The 16,189-nt window shown below is 45.5% G+C and overlaps 1 long non-coding RNA gene across 2 annotated transcripts in view; it reads left to right on the top strand.

Moving 5' to 3' along the window:
• The window catches only part of LOC132648516 (uncharacterized), a 221,050-nt gene that overhangs the window by 69,844 nt on the left and 135,017 nt on the right, over nucleotides 1-16,189 (top strand). The window lies entirely within an intron of this gene.

The following is a 16,189-nucleotide window of genomic DNA, read 5'->3' as shown; positions in this document are numbered from 1 at the left end:
AAAAATAGGTTTATCCTCCTGACCTCCTGACTTTAATCAGGGTGACTCTCTTATATTTAATTTCTGGGCATGGTGACATAATCTCAGCACTTGGGAGGGAAAATCAGGCATATCTCTATGACTTCAAGGCCAGCCTGGATTGCATATCAACTTTTAGGACAGCCAGAGCTATAGAGAGAGATCCTGTCTCAAAAAAACAAAACAAAACAAAAAACAACGACGACGACAACAACAACAACAGAAACTCAGTGAGGCAGGTAGGAATGGATGAGGAAATAGGATCAGAAAGTCACTCAGGGAGCAAGAGCCAGCACTAAAGAAAACTACACCTGAACAGAGCCGTCCGTTGTGATTTTATGTCTTGTCATTCATAGTAGAAATGCAAGGAACCGGATCCTCGGAAGCTGACTACTTCGTGCTTTGGGTTGCGATGGGGTCTGGCTCCATGGGTGACCTGGACAGATGCCCGTCACACACTGGGCTTCCCTTTCCTTCATTATGAATGTTAGCACTCTGGTGAGACAATTTTACTCCTGGCTCACACATCTGTTATTCTCTGCCCCTTTGAAAGCCTATTTCATGGTTCAGTAGAGCAGAGTTTTATCCAATAGCACTCTGTCTTGGTGGCTTCAAAGGGCAGGCCCTGCCCCACCCCTGGCTCTGGCTGGCTTTCAGGCAGGAATACTTAACAGTCTGATGATTAGGTGAGAAGCAATAATAACTCAACAGTCAGACTTGGTTCTAATACATTGATGAGGCCCGAGCCTCCAGCTGGAATAGAGTGAGGAGAAAAATATACACTTGCAATCCTGAAGAATTCCTTCTTTGTTTTTCTATAGCCAGATAGGACGTGGAGGCAATTTCATCATTGAGATGCTACAAACTTCCATCTATTGACCACCTCTAAGATCCATATACCAGACTAAGTGTGAGCTACAATAACTAATTCTAAAATTATCGCAGAGACAACCTTCCTTCTACATGTCTGGACTAGGCTAAAATCTGAACTGTGTGACATTTCAGTTTTTATTCTAAGCATTAATTTTAAAAAATGCCATCTAGTTCTGGGCCTTGGGCGATAAGGTCCATAGAAATGGAGTGTCCTAACTTGTTTCCGTCCCATCTCTAAGCCAGTCCTGGCATGAGGACACTGCTGTGATGTGGCAGTTGACTCCAGAGTTCAGTACCCTCAAATGCCTCAGGAAGAGAGGCTTCTTTTGTGGTTCACATCAGGACAATGCAAACTGAGCTATGCATTTACTGTAATTCTAATCAGATGATTCTATAATTGGAAGGACACCAGTGGCATTCTGTCTTTGGAGTCTTCTCCATTAAGCGACTGAACAAGGGCCAGGGGACCTTTGCTTGTCCCAAATACAGATCCTGATAGAGACTCTGGGACGTGTGTGTCATTATGTTCCATTCTATTATAAGATCACGTTCCTTCTTCTCTCTTGGTAAGATTATGAAATGTGAGTAGCAGGAATTTCCCACATATTCTCAATAAATTCTTACTAACTCCGATTCTAGCTATAGAAACAAAAAAATAAAATTTGTGTGTGTGTGTGTGTGTGTGTGTGTGTGTATCAGGGGGTATGTCTGTGGGTGTGTGGATAGATACTTTAGGTAAGTATTTCCAAGTCTAGCTCGTAGTCATGTATGGCAATAACCGTGTGAAAACAATGAAAATACTAATTGCAACTTGTGACTCTCTTTCAATACCTAAAGCAGGAAGAGACTGAAGCAATCTGGACAGAAGTTTGTGCTGCAGCATTGCAAAGTGCTGTGAGAAATGCAGAAATCCATCAGAGGTAGACCTAAGTTTGAAACACTGATAATTTAGAGGGAGAGATAAGTTATGACCATAAAAATCCATAATCTGAGGCAGGAAGTTCAAGGCCACGGCACTTGGAGTTAGGGGGAGAAGAGCCTTCTTACTGGCAAGATCTGTTTGCGTTCTTGGTGGAGGAGGTGAGATTTTTAAGCCAGACTTCACTGGTTAGAAAAGATTTGGCGCAGGAGCAAAATGGCAGAGAAGAAATTGCAGGTCTCAGGCTGGTGCAGAAGTAGGAGGACATGGAGCTGGTGAAGGTTGCCTTCAGGGGTTAGCCAAAGATATCACTGCACATGCCTGCGGTTCTCATTAAAGTACAGCCCTGATGCTGGGCGGCCTGGGTGGGTCTGACCTTCTGCAGTCCTCATAAGCTCCCAGGCGATGCTTCTGCTGCTGCTTTGAGGACCCCTCTACACAACAGAAAACCCTTGACGTGTCTCAAGGGTAGAAGAGTGTTTCTGTTCAAAGCCTCCAGCCTTAAAATGTCCCTTTAAGAAAGTGGTTCTTCCTAATGCTGTGACCTTTGGTCACATGGTTCCTAGTGTTGTGGTGATCCCTACCTAGAAAATTATTTTTGTGGTTACCTCATAACTGTGCTTTTGCTGTCATTACAAATCACAGTGTAAATACCTGATAGGCAGGATAGCTGATGTGTGATCCCTGTGGAAGGGTCATTCACCCTCCCCAGAAGGGTCATGACCCACGGGTTGAAAACTATTGCTATAAGGCAACGTTCTGACATTGGACACACAGGACAACAGGCCGAGCAAGGTGGGGTTCCTCTTAGCATCTGCTCTGCACCATCTTTCTAATGAACTGAAGAAGCCAGTGGACAAGAGAGTGCAGTGAGGGCTGGGGAGGGGGCACACACTGAGACTTAGATTCTGGAAACCAGAACAATGGCAACTGCAATGCACACGGTGCCCTAGCTTCACAAATGGTTCCTTTTCCTAAAACATTTGCTGAAGGGACGAAGTGAGTTCATTAGTCCTTGTGCATTTTGCAGGGACTTAAATCCTAACCCCCTGGATTGATCACCCATCAGATATTATCCTGAGGTGACACTGTGTTAGTTGTACATGAGGAAAGAGCTGGAATAAATCTAACCTAAGTTCTCCAGCCTTCTTGACTTCAGGGGCGTAACCTCATCAGCATGAGAGGTGAATCGTTTCCCTCCTACAGCTCAAGTTCTGCACAAGAATCAAAGCGCTAACACGCATAGGGGTACTCTGTAGATTCTGAGTCTTGTGGGTATCATGGTCACCACCTCCTATGCATGAAGACATTAGCTTTTTCCCTCACATCCACAGGGTTGCGAGTGGAACAAGTTATTAGCCACGGAGAAGAAAGGCGACAGCCTCGGGGTCCAGGTCTTAGGTGGCATGGCTAAGAGTTTGGTCCCCCCGCTCTCTCAATATCAGGTGCAGCCTGTCACACTTACCCTTGTGTCTGGCTGTATAGCTTCCTGCAGTCTCTGGGGAAATGTTATCAGCGGCAGTATTGCCACTCAGACCATCCCCTGGGAGTACCTTAGGGGCTCTGTATTCAAATGCCACATCTGTTTCCTGAGTGCTTTGCTTTTTGGCCATGTCTCAGAGCAGACACATAGGCAGGTAGGAGTATTCACTAGGTAAGGGCAGAGGCAGGACTAGTGGGAAAAACACCAGAGACAGCCTGTTAGCGGCAAACACGCCATTCAAGAGGAATCAAAGAAGCAATCCCATAGAGTCCCCCCCCCTCCCCAAACCGATCCGTAGATCAGGAAGACCTGTCAGGGGGGAAATCTATTGCATTTCGTAGTTAATAAACCTGAGTGTTCTTCTGATAACAGTCATTAGAACCATAGAGGTCGGGTTTAATCCTAGAAACCTTTGCATATTATAGAAACCAAAGCACTTAGTAGAAAGGCCTTGCCCTGCTTGTCCTAAGTGTAATAAAGACTCCTAAATAAACCCCGGTTTCTTGCTGTTTGAGAAGGCCATCGTTTTCGCCTCTCCCCGTTTCAGCTTTGTGGCCTGCAAACCCAAGAAAGAGCTTCCAACTGCTCCAAATATTCTCCTCCAGGCCTGCAGTAGGTCAGGTGCGGATCCCTGGCCTAGAGAATCTTCTCACCTGAGCTGCATACATGAAAATCAGACCCTTCTCCAATATCCTCTCTGGGGGATTTTGCAATTGCGCTCAATCCCTGCTCTCAGACTCACCTGCCCAGAAGAGAATCAATGAACTCTTCAAGCAGTTAACCACAAGATGATGCCTAGGCCTGTTTTCTCAACCAGGTGCTCCTGGAGGGAAGTTGTATGAGTCACTGTCGGCCAGAAATGTAAATCCGGCCCAAGGTTTCCTTTGCAGTAAAATCCAGGTCATTAATAGTAGTGACCATCTGCATAGCACGTTACACTTGTAAAGCGTTTTGCATATTCATTTGCTTATCACGACTGTTCAGAGATGTGTTATTGTTGTGCCCGTTTTACAGATGAGGGAAGTAGGCCCTGGAGGTATGGTATCATGCCCAAGGTGACAGGAAATTTGAGTGACAGGCCATGGATTTAGTTAAGACCTTGAACTTGATAATTCATGTTTTACACTATATCTCCCCTATCAGGGTTTTTCTTTTGTCTATTCAGCCTCCAGAGCTGTAAACAAAAGCAAGGAAAGTCAGACACCCTAGGGCTATTTACCCGACCTCCATGTTTGAAGAAGGTGCAGTCACAGCCTCCAGGTGGTGTGAAAATCAGATGTGGTTCCCAGAGCCAGCAAGAAAGGAAGGCTAGCCTGACTCCTCTGATTATATTCCTGCCAGCATTTCTTCATAGCCCCTTTAGCTCCTTAAGGAAACAAACAAACAAACAAAGAAAAACTGAGTTCTTTGTCACCTTTTCTTAGCTTGCTCTCTGTCTCTGTTTCTCTGCTTCTCTCTCTCTCTCTCTCTCTCTCTCTCTCTCTCTCTCTCTGTCTCTGCTCTCTCCCTCTCCTCAGTGTAATTACCATCCCAAAGATGATATGTTCATGTCCTGTCCACGTTTGGTTCGTGTAGTCCACAAGTGTGCAGGGAAATGTAGAATATTTCTTATTATGATTCAAAAATTTCAGCAATGATATAATACTGATTTATTCTGAAAAATTATTGTTTTTTTTTTTCTTTTAACATTGTTGCTTTAGGGATACCAATAATGGTACCTCAGCCTGAGTTCATCCACTTTAACTTCTACCTCCATAATGTCTCTTTATATGAATAGGTCACAATTTCCTAAGCAGTTCTGTATGGGGAGTTTTTAAATGACATTTCCCTCTTCGAAGCAATGATGCAGAAAATGTCCTTCTACAAGGCCTTTTGTGTATTTATGCAAGGATTTCCTCGGTTGTGCATGCGTGAGCAGAGCCTCTAAAACATAAGGTATGCCTAGCCTCACCTTTTTGGGTAGTGCCAATTTCTCCCCACAGTGGTTATAGCCATTTATAGTTTACATCAGCTTTTATCTTACTGTTTTATTGTTGTTTCGTGTCACCAAGTTCTTCCCATCTTTCTGCCTAAAACATCCTGGCCAAGGTGACCGCTTGTGAAGGGATGTCTCTTGCTTTTCACAGTAGTGTTTCCTGGGCTTTTGGTGAATGCAGCTGAGTGTGTGCTTCTGCATTGCTCAGCTTTGCACCTTGCTGTATGGTCTGACAACTTCCTGCTCTTGTCCAGTCCTCTGGCTGTGCAGACAGTTTTTCTCCCGTGTCCCGGTGCTCGTCCTTCGTCAGCCTCATAAGCTGTTAATGCAATTGGCTGTATCTGACTTGTTTTTTGTTTGGTTCAGTGCCCAGTCATATTCGCTTGCAGGCTGTCAGCTGTCTCTTGCACCCACTTGACTCTTTAGATCATGGTACCTCTGTGGTGAAAGTTGCCTGGAGCTGTGCTTTGGAAAGCCTGGTAGGCAAATGCTGCCTGACTCTCAAGACCTGGAGCAAGCTGAGGACCGTGTTTCTTGCAGGAGAATCAGGGAAGGACCTGTTTTGCTTGCTCAGGACTCTCGTTTGCTAATAGCACTGTGTAGTGAAAGCAAAAGAACCAAGTGTTAGTGGAAAAAAACCTTAGTCATTGAGGGTTGTTTGGGCTGCTCAGTGGCTACTGTGGTATGTGGACGTTTTCCCTTGTCACCGTACATCCTGGCACAGTTTGTCTGGGTGTTTGTACACATGGTGGCCCTGTGCGAACACCTGAAAGAGCTCGCAGACTCAGTGGTCCCTGCTGGCCTCATCTACATCATGAAGTATCTTCACCGTGGGTCATGATGCCTGGAAAAAATAGGCACCGGAAGGTAGGAATAGCAGAGACTTTGGAGCACTTCTACCCTTGCAGGGAAAGAGTCACTGTAAGGTTTTGTTTATCTCTGGGTGCCTCAGCTATTCCCAAAGGAAACACAGAACACAGGACAGGAAGCTCAGAGCACCCAGAAGGATGACTTTAGAGTATAGTGCTATTTATGCATCCTGTTGCCTGTCTTCCATCCTGTCCCACAGGGTGCTGTGATGTGCAGGTGCTCTGAGCTGGGAAGGCGCATGCGTGCCGTCGCTCCCTAGGAAGCCAATGGGTATGCAGGCATAGAGCTCTGGGATCAATTATGTTGGTAAAACTACAGAGGCCAGGAGTGCCCCAGAGTTCTGTGGCTTAGGAAGACTTAGTGAAAAAAGACGTGATGTTCCCAAGTGGAACCCAGTGGCCCCAGGGGAGGTGACCCCAGCTGTCTGGTTGGGGAGCCAAAGCACCAGGCCCAGGGAGCCAGGACACACCTTCCGTTCCAGTTGACTCACTTGAGTGGCAAATTCTTTTCTCCCTCAGCAGCCTCTCATCTTCAAAGGGAATTCATTAAGTCCTACCATGCCATCAGCACTTGGCCAGGTGTCGTATTGGCCCATTAGGTGGACACGGGCCATAGCCCCAGGGAGCCTGCCAAATGAGGTGGGGAATGGCAGCTGAGACTATTGACATCCTGAGATAGTTCCGTGGCACTTTCTCTAAACCCCCCAGCTGTTTCAAACTATTTGCACAGTGCTTTCCATACACACTGTGTTCTTCCCCATTGCCTGGCTTTAGACTCATTCTGTCCCCTTTGCCTGGAATGCTCTTCCACTGACTGCTTTAGACACTCGTAAGCTCATTCCTAGGCGGAGCCCTCTCTGGTAACCCCCGGGGCAGAATTACCACTATAAATTCTTTATGTTCCACAGTGCTTGGTATATTTAGTATAGCACATGCCCTCTGTGCAGAGGCCATGGCTTGTGTTACGATCTGCCCTGAACATGTATTCTACGGATTCATCCTGTTTCCCCAGCCAGATTTTGGTACACAGTCAGCAAATGTGAGCTGAATGAGGAGAAACAGTTCGTGGGCTTGATTTGACCTTACCTTGTGGTATAACTGGAGGCAGGGCCTATCTCTTTGAGTCTGAGTTTCCTTTTCTGGAGAATGAGTGGGGTAAGGTTGGGTTACATGAGAAAGAAAGAAAAAAAAAAAGGCCTTTTGAACGTTTTTCTGGCCCTACTGTTTATGATTCTTGTCTGCTATTGGAGAACAGAGTTCATCAATCTTCAGAGACCAAGATAATGTTTGACTAAAACTAAATGTTTCCCTCCCACCTCTGTCTATCACCTTTCAAAAATGTGTATATTAGCAGTTTTCAAATGTCTGATTAAAGTTTCAGGAGGTTTGTAGAATTGATTGAGTACAGAAAGTATGTACCTTTCCCCTTCTCTGGGGAGTATAATTGTGGGACTAATTGATTCCTCGGTAGGAGTTTCTAACTTTATTTTCTGATCAGTTTGTCAATCTGGACGTTTGTGGGAAGGAAGGCTGTCACCTGCAGTGTCTGTCTTCTTGTCACTACACGGGATATGATGCATACGCACCAGACCCATCAGAGTTCCTGCCCCCATGAGACTAGTGTGTTTCCTCTGTTCTCACTCTGCCGCTTGAGGGACAGGTATGGACAGAGTACATACTCCGAAGGTGCTAATGGCACCCGACCATGATCTTAGACCGCCATGTCTGTCTGTAAAGCAAAGATGGAGCCGTCACTGGTCACTGACCCATTGTTGCAGATGCAGCTAAGTCTCAGAGAGCGTCCTGCAGATCACATCTGGTCACATGACTTGGAGAGTCTGACTTAGGGGAGTTTCATTGACTGACTCCTCACACATTTACTTATAGATGACTGTCTTATTCACCTGCTGCTTTCAGGCTGGCTTGTCTGGTGTAACACAAAGCAGATGAAGTCTATTAAAAGGAAAGGAGAAAGGGACTCCCAACCCAGGGTTGACTTTGTGGGGCCCAGTGGCCGCATACATTAGTGAGGGAGGAAGTCAGTTTAGTTAAACCTGCCATTTGGTGGCTTCTATCATTAGCATCCCACCATGCCAGTAAGCGAATTGTTGAAGCCTGAAGTATGTAGGGCTTCCTTCTGAGAGCCCGAGAAGACTCTGGGTGTTGGGTGCTGATGGGGTACATCCCAGCAGGCCCCCTTTAACTCTGCACAGGCTGTAGGAGAAAGAGCACAGGTTTTTAGCAGCCCTCTCTGGGATTCTGTTTCCTTGAAATGGGATGGTGAAGCTTTTCCCAAGTTGCCTTGGAAGGGTCAGACTGTATGATTGGGGTGGCATGCTCTGGGTTCTGAAGCCCTGTTTCAGAGTTACCTCCTTTTAGAGAAGGCTCTGAACCTCCAAAATGAGGCGTGGGAATTTCTTTGATAGACCATGCACACTTGTAAAGGGTAAACAATTTTTGTCTTGCCCGACTTTTCTGTCAGAACACTGAACATGATAAAAAGACAGGGGGCATTTCTTAATTATAAAAAATCTCTGTCATGATGATTTGTTACCAACCCAGGGTATCCCTGAATAACCTCAGAAGAGTTATCCAGCTTTCTGTAGACTGCTCTAGGCATAGCACCACCTCATCTCGGAAGTAAGGTCATCCTGGGCTGGAAGTCTACAGCAGCCCGGGCTGGAGTCCCTCTGTTCTGGGCTTCCTCCTTAAACTTTTTGGCTGCCTATGTTGAGTCAATGTTTCTAGTTGTCTGTAAGTATATGAAAAGTCCGGACTTAATTTCTCAAGTCATCTTGAATGGAATGTATTCCGAGGTGCATTTGTTAACTCTCCTCTAGAATTGGTCCAGCACCCATGTTCACTGTCTCAGTTAAAGTATCACACATTTAAGCTGCCCTTGCTACTACCTCCTGCCCATACCCACCGTGTCCTGGAGACTCTGCTCCTTCACTGACATCCTTTGTCTGCCTTCAGCCTGTCACCACCGCTGTGTGTCAGAGCCCTGTCATCGCTCACCCAAACACTGTTGCAATGGCTTCTCAGCTTGACTTGCTATTTCAACCTGGCACCACACTGCCTCTCTAGAAACTCAGTTCTCAAAAAAAAAAAAATAAAATAAAAAAATAAGTAAAACCTCATCTATCTGAGGCTCTTCCAAAGGCTGCCCCATTGCTTTCAAGGAGAAATCTACACTCAGGGAACATGAGCACTTCCTCCTGCCTTAACAAATTCTCTGTTTCAGTAGTGCAGGACACTGTGCCTTCAGTGCAGAGACTAATCCTTTTACTGAAAAGTTCCTCTTCTTTTTCAAGCAAACTTGAGTTCTCCTGTTCTGTCTAGGACACTTGCTCTGTCCCTTTGCAACGGACACCAGTTAGCTTCCTCTGCCTCTGAATGCTGCTATGAGTGCCCGCTTAGTTTCAGTCTCTAAGACAAGACAACAAAATCCTTAAAGACACGAAAGAAACCGTGCATCCAACATTTCCACCTCTATCTTATCTTCCTAATGTAGCCGGAACCTGATAAGTATGTGTTGGTGATATAGATTCGTACAGAGATTGAAAAGGTTTTGTTGTTGTTGTTGTTGTTTGTTTGTTTGTCTGTTGGTTTTTGACAGGGTCTCGATACATAGGCCTGGATGCCATAGGAACTTACTATGTAGAGCAGGCTGGCCTTGAACTCACAGAGATCCACCTTCCTCTGTCTCCAGAGTTCTGGGACTATAGGCATGTCACCACCACACCCCACTGAGGTCGAACAGGTTTTGACACGATGGCCTGTGGGATAGGTGCAAAACACATTGCATCGACTAACAGAACTTTTCTCAAAGGGGAGCAGAGAAATTCATGGATGGTCAGCGTTCTCACTTGTCTCTCCATTGAGGTTTGGTAAGAGCTAGGCAGCAGGGAGCAGTTTTGCCCTTTACAGGGGTCAAGTATGCCTCCCTGGGGCGTGTTTATGTCTTGACCCATCGCGTGTGTGGCTGGATGGACAGAGGTTTCGATTTGCTAGTAATGAAGAAAGAAGAAGCCTAACCTGGCAGTGTGTATAAGGGTTCCCACTGCACAGGCTGGGGTTTCCCCCAGAAGCATGGTTTTATATTGAGTACCTAGGCCAATCAATAGAGAATCCTTCCTTTCCTCCACTCCACATCCAATCCTTCCTTTCCTCCACTCCTCCACACAATTTTCATATTGTGCGGAGGTCTGTTTGTTTGGTGGTTGTTTTATTTTGTTTGTTCGGTTCTGCTTGTAAGAGAATTCATGCTGCAACTTATTTAAAACACAGATTCCTAGGTACCCATCATGTCCTGAGGCTTTAGAGTCGGCTGGGGCCATGCCCGGCTCTTGGTGGTTATAATAAAGTCGCATCTGACAGAGCTTGGGCCAAACATTGTTTTTAACCTCCATGGATCACTAGTGGTGTGAAGGCTTGTGGGCAAAAGCAGTTTCCAGTGTCCCTCAGCCCTGGGCAATACGCTCCCCTTCAGCCCTCAGGGACCATTCGGCGTGTCTCAGCCCTTCTTGAGCACAGCTATACTTAGCAGAGGACACACTGCAGGGGCCCAGACTCCGGAAATAGGATTTGAGTTGCTGTGCAGGGCTTGTCTGCCACGGCACAGATTCTTCCTTATTGTCAACAATGAAGCCATGTAATTGAACCGAGGTTTGAAGTAAATAATAACAACAATCCAAAGAAAATTCAAGCTTGTTGTTTTCAAAACTCCTGTTCTCACATTAGTACCTTCGGTCTTGGTTGTAGCGCTCTGACAGAGGCAAAGGTAGAGAGCTCTTCCCATTAGACAGATAGAATCTGGGCCTCGGAAAACAGGCCTCTTGTACAAGGTCTCACAGATGAGACTGCTGATAATTGCTTCCAGATTTTTCTGACTCCTCTTTCCTGCATTGTTCCATTCTCCTTTATCTGCTCAACTCTTCAGCCATTTAATCTGAAACCCAAGGGTCACCCCCAACCCCCCCCCCATAATATCAAGACTGTAGTTGAGGGGTCAACAGTTTTGACAAAGACACAATTAAGATTCTCTATAACAACGGCCAATACAAATTTAAATAAAAGTAAGAACTCTCATTTGAAGTATCAGAGGAGGAGATCAAGTGGCTAATCAAGCTTTCAGCAGTTTCCGGAGGGGAGCAGAGAGCTTGAACTGGCGTGTACCTGCACGTGGGGGCCAGCTGTGGGCATTTTCTCCTCCCCCCGTGTTATTGCTGACTTACTGATATTGTAAAGTCAGTAGGCCATGGTGCAAGTACTTACCCAACAGAAGTCAGCCAGTCTTATATTTCAGCATTGTTGTTGTTGATATTTTTTTTCACCATCATAGAACCAGTGGTTAAACATTAACAAGCCACCCAAGTTTGCAGCTAACTGTGCCCAGCACCAGCTGGCACTCAAATGTTCTCTGTCATGTGTACAGGCTCATCTTCAGGCATGGGTTTTTTTGTTTTGTTTTGTTTTTGTTTTTGTTTTTGTTTTTTTGGCCTCTAACCACAAGTCATACCTGAGTGCCATCCCTTAAATAGGAGATTCTTTTCATCTGAGCGTGCGACATCACCCCGATGGGTTTCCACTAATAATTGTCCTCCTCATTTGTGTAGCCTGCAAAGCATTTTCACATCCTTCATCATTTCTGAGCTTTGTGTGCTCCATAGAGCAGATGCCTCCTCTCGGTAGAAAGGAAAGGGCTAGGGGTCTGACAGGTGATGGGGGAACTGGTACAGTTGGAGGCCTTGCAAGGAGCAGGTGGGACTTGAACCGCCTTTGGCTTCCTTGTTCTTCACACCTGCCTCTCTTGCCAGCTGCACATGCTTCACCTCCAATGCTTGCTATGTCTGGTGTTTAGGCTACTGTCTGCAGCACAGAGGAAGTGCCCAGCAGCGATTTGGGGTTCACACCAGTCTTGGACTTTGACAGGAAAAGATAGACTCTGTAGCTATGAGCACATGCCACCCGCCTCACTGATCTGCTGCAAAGAAGGCTGTCCCCTTTTTGTTCCTCCTTTGTGCATGGTCCACTGTTATGGGGACTTTGTGTGTGTGTGTGTGTGTTTTGGGGGGAGGCTGCTCTGGGCAGGAATTTGGAGCCTCTCAAATGACCCAGCAGAAATGCTCCTCTTCCTCTCTTGCACAACCCCACGCCTTGCTGTTGCCTGGTGGTGTATTGATTGGAAAGCATTTCACAACACATTTTCAAAACATGCCGAAGGTCGAGATTGAATGACTCACGGGCAGTCACATTTCTTTCTGCCTTAGTCCCTCTGAACTTTATTGGTTAAGCTGGCTAATGGAAGTCCCTAAAGAAACTCGGGCGACTGTTAACTCTATCCAGTCCTGGCCAGTAGGATTAGTAGATAGCTTTACACTGGGATCCCTAATCATGTCTGTGGTGATGGAGATGTGGAATCTCATTGGTTTTGGATGCCAAGTCTCTGGAAGAGTAAGAGAAGGCAGAGGTGGGTTTCTGAGCTCATCTTGCCAGCTCTGGATTCCAGAGCATCAGAGAGCAGTTAAAGTCAGGTGAGCAAGTCAGCTGATCCCTGGGACTTTCCTGCTGCTCTGGTGATCTACGATATGACATTTATCTGCAGAGCTCAGGGGTATGACCCTGATCCAGGCCTGCAGAGCTGGCTGCCAGAGGCCAAAGGAAGCTGCCCTGAGCAGTAAGGAATGCCTCAGAGCATACTAGTAATGGATAGTTCCGGGTCAACAGTAAGGGATCTGGGTTGACACCCGGCCACACCTCCCCCACCTGGGTTTTCTGACAAGTGGCTTGGCCTGTTAGCATCTCAATGTCCTACCACCTGATAAAGGAAGGTCTCCGTGGATCTTTATTTCACAGGGTTGCTTTGAAGAACGAATGAAGAATGTCTGCCAGCAGCTTAAATGCTGGAAAAGCTTACAGTGTAGTTCCTTATGGACTACAAGAAAGCTTTATTTTGTAATTCTTTACACGTGAGCTTTTTGGGCCTTTCTTTTATTATTACTCTAAAAAGTAATCTGCCATAAAAATTAAAGCTTCCAAGTGAGTTATCTAAAACAGCCTTGAGGTTGAAAATTTTCTTAATGAGCCTTTTCTCCCAGGATTTTACACTTTAAGTATCTTGAAGGTCCTTTCACTTTAACATAACATAATCACAGAAACACAGCCTGACTTTTCTCAGTCACTCCTCCCTGCACTCCCCCCCCCTACCCCAGGCTGCTGCAGACAGACCAACAACCCCTCATTCCAGACTAGAGAGTGACTGGTATAAGAACAGCAAATTCTGTCATGTAAAGTACATTCCCAGTGAGGAATGGCCATAAGGTCTTTCTACCTCACTGGGATTGTCCCCCATGCCACCCCAATCTGTCCTTTCACCAGGAAATGTCAGAAATCTTGTCAATCTCAGCTCCCAGCCCTTGATCTTTAGAAACAAATAAACCTAAAGCTCAGAATTATAAAGTGGCTTTCCCAGGGTCACCCAACCTACTCATGGCAGAGTCAGGATTGGGGCACCAGCCTTCTCATTGCTCCATTGCACCAGACACCAAAGAGAAGCCAGAGAGCCCAGAAGAAGAATGAACAAAATAGATCTTTGTGGCGTGTGTTAGATATCTGGTTTTCAAGGAGAGTTTATATTAAGTAGCAACGAAGCCTCAAAAGCTATGGTAGCTAGCTTGAATGAACTTATGTAATCAGCATTTATCAGGGACACGTTTCATCAAACACCTGCCAGATCTGAGTGTTGGCACCAAATCTGCTCTCATTGTCAAAGGAAAGAAGAGAGAAGGGAACTTGGCCGAACAAAGCTGGCAGACAATTTTACTAGAAAATTCAGTGATATTTTCTTGAGGAATAAAAGTATACCTCCGTCTTAAGCTTGATTTCAGTGTGATTGGGTGACGCTGGTGGTCAGAGATTAAAAAAGAAAAGCACAGATGAATTGGTGCCCAGTGTCACCAGGGCGCTATCCTTCCCGTCCTCCTTGTCCACAGAAGACTAGAAATGGCCGGTATAGAAGCTGCCCAGAGAAAAACCCCAGGTTGCTGATCTCCTAAACAAAAACACCCCCAAAATGATTTCGGTTCAGCATTTACTAGTGACTTGCCTAAAGATCCCAGGAAAAAGCCTATGAAGCCAGGAAATATGCAGCATGGACAGATGTCTTGGAAAGAGCCCCTGAATGGTCAGTTTATGAATTCATTAAAGTGAAGCCCACTCGTACTAGAGAACCTAAAGATGTTGGAGATGCCAGCAGCATGGGACATGGGCCAAGGAGAGCTACTAAGCTACTAAGCCCTAAGAGAGAGCTCCTGTGTCCTGCAGCTAGAGCATAAAGATGTTGAAGTTTGTATCATGCTACCCTGTGTCCCTCTATATCTTCCATTGATCCAGGAGGTTTAACGTGTGTCCTGCTAGCTTTCAGTCATGCTTTGGTCTGGTTTTTCCCAGTATGCTCCCCTTCCTCCCACTTGGAATAGGGAGGATGCTTATGCCACCAGTAGAAATGTGTAACTTAGAAATAAATATTTGCAGGGACTCAGTTTATGGTAAGTCTGAGAAAAACAAACAAACAAACAAACATTGAACTTTTGAACAATCATGAGACCACCAAGATTTTAGAGACTCTTAAAGTTACTTTGAGCGCACTTTTCAGTATGAGATAGCTACGATCCTTTAGAAGCCCGAAGAAGAACATCACGGTTTGAATCTGAAATGCCCCCCTTCCCCAGGTGTAAGTTCTGAATGTTTGGTACCCAGCTTCTGAGGTGGGGCCTAGCGGTCAGAAGTTTTGAAGGTTATACCTGGCCCTGGTTCTGCTTGGACTCTTCACTTCCTGTATGTTGCCAAGCGAACAATGCCTTGCCACGTACTCCCACCACAGTGAACTCCGCCACGCTTTTCCCAGGGATGGACAGCAGCTGTTTGAAAGTGTGAGCCCAGACAAACCTCTCTTCCTTTGTTTCTGTAAGTGTGAATACATCATGTACAGGAGGCTGGAATTATGATCCTCCTGCCTCAGCTTCTTGAGAACTGGAATCCAGGTGCATAGCACTTAGCACTCTCATAGCGCTGACTCTTTTGGTGCCTAGGGTTTTGTAAAGCCCTCAACTCCCCCCCCCCTTTTGTGCCAGTACTCAATTATACATCCTTTCTTGAAGGTGCACACCTACCTTCTTGAGTAATCCTCACCATCGCATTGATAAATTCCTTTTGTTTGGATAAAGGGCTTTGAAATATCTTCAGTTCTGTTTTCATTCGTCTTCGTCACTTGACCTGAAGACGGGAGCCTTGGATCCTGGATCTTACAGGGAAGAAAGGAAGGGGAAAAACAAAACAAACAAACAAAAAGCATAGGATGGAAAAAGGGGAAGAAAAGAAAAAGGATTGTGAGATCCCTGACTTTAACAGGGGATTTTTTCACCCGGTCTTTTTTTTTTTTTTTTTTTTTTTTAATTCAGGTTCTATGTAACCTGGGGAACAAGTGCAATTATCTTTTTCTTTTCCAACTGGACAACTCGATATTTTTCCAGGGATTTGGTGTCAGAAATCAAATCCAGTGAGTGGGAACTTTGACTGAGAACAGCGTCACATAGCAGAACAGAGCAGTAAGGTTAAGTCACATATAAAGGGCAGCTATGCTGGGGATGTGGGCAGAGAAACCCCTGGAAATTGTTGCTGGGAATATAAGTTGGTCCAGCCATTATGAGAATGAGCCTGGAGGTCCCTGAAAAACACTAAAAGAAGAATATTCTATGTTATTAAACTACACTGCTCCTCACAGTACATCAGAGAGGATCCAAAGGCGTAATTGGGGGGCAACTGTCCATCCACATTTATCATAATTTATCCACAGTACTCATGATAACCAAATTATGGAGTCAGCCTAGATGTTCATCAACAGATGAATGGATAAAGAAAATATCATATATTTACACAATGAAATCTTATTCAGCTGCAAAGAAGACCAAAATTATGTCATTTGCAGTAAGAAGGATGGAACTTTTAATATTATGTTAGGAGAAATAAGCCGTAGCTGTAAAGGTGATTCT

Source organism: Meriones unguiculatus, chromosome 17 (genome assembly GCF_030254825.1).
Source record: "Meriones unguiculatus strain TT.TT164.6M chromosome 17, Bangor_MerUng_6.1, whole genome shotgun sequence".
Taxonomy (NCBI): Eukaryota; Metazoa; Chordata; class Mammalia; order Rodentia; family Muridae; genus Meriones; species Meriones unguiculatus.
This window is presented reverse-complemented; position numbering and strand designations above follow the sequence as displayed.